This window comes from Ursus maritimus, unplaced genomic scaffold, assembly GCF_017311325.1.
Source record: "Ursus maritimus isolate PB19 unplaced genomic scaffold, ASM1731132v1 scaffold_37, whole genome shotgun sequence".
Lineage (NCBI taxonomy): Eukaryota > Metazoa > Chordata > Mammalia > Carnivora > Ursidae > Ursus > Ursus maritimus.
This window is the reverse complement of record NW_024426341.1, coordinates 410,183-414,712: the sequence shown is the minus strand read 5'-3', so window position 1 is coordinate 414,712 and position 4,530 is coordinate 410,183. Positions and strand designations below refer to the sequence as shown.

At 40.7% G+C, this 4,530-nt stretch overlaps 1 pseudogene; it reads left to right on the top strand.

The window, feature by feature from the left end:
• Window positions 1-1,977: 1,977 nt before the first annotated feature.
• On the top strand, window positions 1,978-3,250 carry LOC103681589 (annotated as a pseudogene).
• The last annotated feature ends 1,280 nt before the right edge of the window (window positions 3,251-4,530 follow it).

The window sequence follows — 4,530 nt, the reverse complement described above, 5'->3', positions numbered from 1 at the left end:
CCCCAAAGTCCAAGATAACAAGGAAATGAATGACAGCAAGGAAAGTAAAAGAAGAGCCAGTCTTATCCATTCTTGGGCCACATAAAAAGAAGTGTGGTCAAATAAACAGGGCATGGGAACAGGAATGACAATTAGATAGGGGCCTGAGGTGGACCCCATGATGAAGCCCATGGGTCAATCAGCACAGGCTCCCTAGTCTCTGGTGTAACATCAGCACCCATCCTGACTGCCTTTTCCCTCTGCAATCCGGTCTTCAAAGGGACTCTTCTCTCATACTGTTTCTCCCACATTAGCAGGCACAAGCCCTCTATTAAACAATTTTCACCCTTCACTGCAGTAGATTCCAACTTTTTTTAACTGTCCACAGTAAACGTGCCTTTTACATTATGATCAAGCATGTGTGCACATGCGAACACACAAATCTACATGTATGTACACACACACACATAAAACACAACTGAACAAAGAGAATAACCATTCATATACTAACAGGAAGGAACTATGCTCAACTTTTTACATATATGGACTCAATAGGTCAACCACCTTAGAAGGATGGATATGACTACCTGCACCATTCTGGTGAGAATATTAACATTTTAGAATGAATTGTTTGTCTTCCAAATTCAAACAGCCCACATGTGGTAGATCCAAGACTCAACACTCATTCACTGATTCCAAAATATTGCATTTAATGTGATATAGAAAAGTCTTTTTCCATTTCATCTTCATAAATAACCACTTTTTTTGTACATTGTGTATTTCTTTTTGTCAATTGTGGATTTGTTCATTTTACTCATATTTCTAGTGGAAGTTCATACATTGAGGGGTCTTGACATCATAAATATATCACTCTTTTCTCTTTTGGAAAAATTGGGGGGTTTGCTGCTTTATTAATTATTCTGGGCACCAAGGGGATATATTTAGGGTTGGAATGCTGCCAGACTCAGGGAAGTTTTCTCATCATCACGATCTCTCAGTGACCGCTTGGGCTTATTAGATCTTTCTCCCCCCTTCCTTTTCTCTGTCTCTTTTTAGATTTTTATATTTCTCTAAATACAGGACAAAATGGTCATTTAAAATGGAGCATCAAGTTACATGTTCATGGGAGTCTTACCACCTGGAATTTGGGTACTTTTCTATAATTTTTAGGGCAATGAGAATTTGATGTTGAGAGCTTAAAGAGTATGATTTCTTTCTTAAATATTGTAGCTGGGGGTGAGAAGAGCCTGGTAGTCTCATGGCTCCAGGAGTCTGTAGTGTGCCAAAATGGGACTCTTGAAATAGGGATACCAGAATGTTAACCAACACTTAGAAATAAGGAAAGGATCCTTTTAAAAAATTTTTTATTATGTTATGTTACTCACCGTAATACATCATTAGTTTTTGATGTAGTGTTCCATGATTCATTGTTTGCTCCATGCAGTACATGCCCTCCTCAATACCCATCACCAGGCTAGCCCTTCCTCCCATCCCCTCCCATCTAAAACCCTCAGATTGTTTTCTGGAGTCCATACTCTCTCATGGTTCATCTCCCCCTCCGATTCCCCCTCCCTTCATTTTTCAGATCCATTTTTTAAAAGATTTTATTTATTATATATTTGAGAGAGAGAGAGATTGAAAGCATGAGTGGGGGGAGGGGTAGAGGAAGAGGGAGAAGCAGACTCCCCAATAGGCAGGGAGCCCTGCAGTGTGCTCCATTCCAGGACCTTGGGATCATGACCTGAGACAAAGGCAGCTGCTTCCCTGACTAAGCCACTCTGGCACCCGGTTAGGGATCCATTTTTATTGACAGAACTCCTTGTAAACAAAAAATGAAGTGTAAGGAACACCAAATGAAATGAGGACTTCCTGTGTCTTGAAGTCTCCACTACAGCGGGGAGGCCATCTTGTTCCTCAACCTTCCCTAACATAACCTCTCATCACTCTCCCTCTTGCTCTTCTCCTGACTACACTGGCTCCATTTTGAGTCCTGGATATCCATCTGAAACAAGTGGCTTCCTCAGGGCCTTTGCACTGGCTCTTTCTCCTGCAGGGCACACACATGCTCAGATAAACTCGTGTCTTACGTGCAGACTTCCCTGAACTCTGCCTTCAAATGTCACCTTCTTTTAGGTCTTCCTGAACTCCCAAAAAAATAACACCTCATCTATTTTCATTTATGCCTGCTTTTTTTTTCTCCCACTGTCATTGTAATTGTAGCATTTCCACCATGTTACTAATCCCCATTTGTGTTATAATTAATCATTTTTGTGCTAATTTCTAGTCATCGCAACCACCACATGGGACAAGGCAATGATTCCCAAATTTCAGGATTTCTTCTTCTGGGATTATCAAATAATCCAGAACTGCAGCACCTCATATTTGGGCTTTTCCTGTCCATGTACCTGATCACTGTGTTTGGAAACATACTCATCATCCTGGCCGTCAGCTCTGACTCCCATCTCCACACCCCCATGTACTTCTTCCTGGCCAATCTGTCCTTTGTAGACATCTGTTTCACCTCCACCACTGTACCCAAGATGCTGTGGAACATCCAGACTCAGAGCAAAGTGATCACTTATGAAGGCTGCCTAAGCCAGATGTTTTTTTTTTTTTTCACACTCTTTGCAGGATTAGATGTCTTTCTCCTGACTGTGATGGCCTATGACCGCTTTGTGGCCATCTGTCACCCCCTGCACTACATGATCACCATGAACCTCTGGCTCTGTGGATTATTGGTTCTGGTGTCCTGGATCATGAGCATCCTGAATTCCTTGTCAGAAAGCTTAATGGTGTCGTGGCTGTCCTTCTGTACAGAGGTGGAAATCCCCCACTTTTTCTGTGAACTCAGATGATCCAACTTGCCTGTTCCGATACATTTTTTAATAACATGGTGATATATTTTGCAGCTGTGCTCCTCAGTGGTGGTCCCCTAGCTGGGGTCCTTTACTCTTACTCTAAGATAGTTTCCTCTGTATGTGGGATCTCATCAGCTCAGGGCAAGTACAAAGCATTTTCCACCTGTGCATCTCACCTCTCCGTTGTCTCCTTATTTTATTGTACGAGCCTAGGAGTGTACTTTAGCTCTGCTGCTCCCCAGAGCTCCCACGCAAGTGCAGTGGCCTCGGTGATGTACACGGTGGTAACGCCCATGCTGAACCCCTTCATCTACAGCCTGAGGAACAGAGACATAAAGAGGGCTCTTATGAGATTCTCTAGGATGGCAGTTCTAAAAGGGACAATTGTGCTGAGGCTGAAGAAGTTGCCATGATTGCAGGGTCGAGGCCTTAGAATCAAAAGGTGTGTTTTTTTAATGCAGATTTTGGAAGTAGAACTTGCTTCCTTGATTTATTTCCTGTAATTTCCATCTTGTTTATTTTGACCTCTTGTACAATGTATTTACTCACTTTATTAAGCTTACTGATATCTTTGATACCCAGGAGATTTTCCCTTTGTCATTTTCCTACTCTCTCAAAGTTATTTCTAACATTGTATGTGATATATTTGGAAATTCTCACTTATTTCAAAGGACTACATGGATCTGCTAAGAACAATTTCTTCTCATATGAAATACATCATAATGAATATTTTTCTTTTGTTTTACTAAAAAAAAAAACAGTCATGAGTCGTACTACTCCTATGGAAAATCTACTTTTGGCCACCATAGCTATTTATATAAATTTATAACAGAAAAATCTGAGACTGTGTTTCCCTTTGTAACATCATTCCTTTGTGCATCACTACCTTCACTGCTCTTCTGAGAATGCAGACTTTGGCGTACTGTTTGTTATAGCTGATCATGGTGATCTTCCTACATATTAGGAGCCCTGTTGTATAACACGGCTTGTGTCCACCATGCCTCCCATAGTCACTCGCAATAGAAATGATAATAAAATACATGTCTCCAAATGGAATCTACACAGAAAGACAAATATGGAAAAAATAGATTGACATAACGTGACCTTAGAGTCAAACGTGACTTTAAGGATGATGAAGAGAATATTAACACATACATTTATTCCTATGCAAAATACTTCTTTCTCAGATGCTTCATCTACTCATTGAAATATGAATTATCAGGGTCCGTCTGTAAGGGATAGTTAGTAAGATGAAACACTGGTGATATGTTTGGATTTTATTAAACTATTTTCTGGTTTCTGGTTGAAAACTTCCAGTGCTGCATACGAATATGATTCCTTCCATTTCACTAAATGAAACATCTCCCACTATTCGAAACTTTGCCATAACCTCTAAATACACAGTGAATGAACGTCAGTATCATCTATTATATATGATCCTCATAACCACAGGAGGACTCACCAGCAAGCCTTGCCTCCTGTCCACGATGTGATCCATAGTCTCAAGTTCTGTGCAAACAGGCATGCCTTTCCGACCTTTCCATGTTATCACCAGGGGCCACAATGGAGTTTTATTTATTTATTTATTTATTTATTTTTTATTTTTAAAGATTTTATTTATTTATGTGACAGGGACAGCCAGCAGAGAGGGAACACAAGCAGGGTGAGTGGGAGAGGAAGAAGCAGGCTCCTA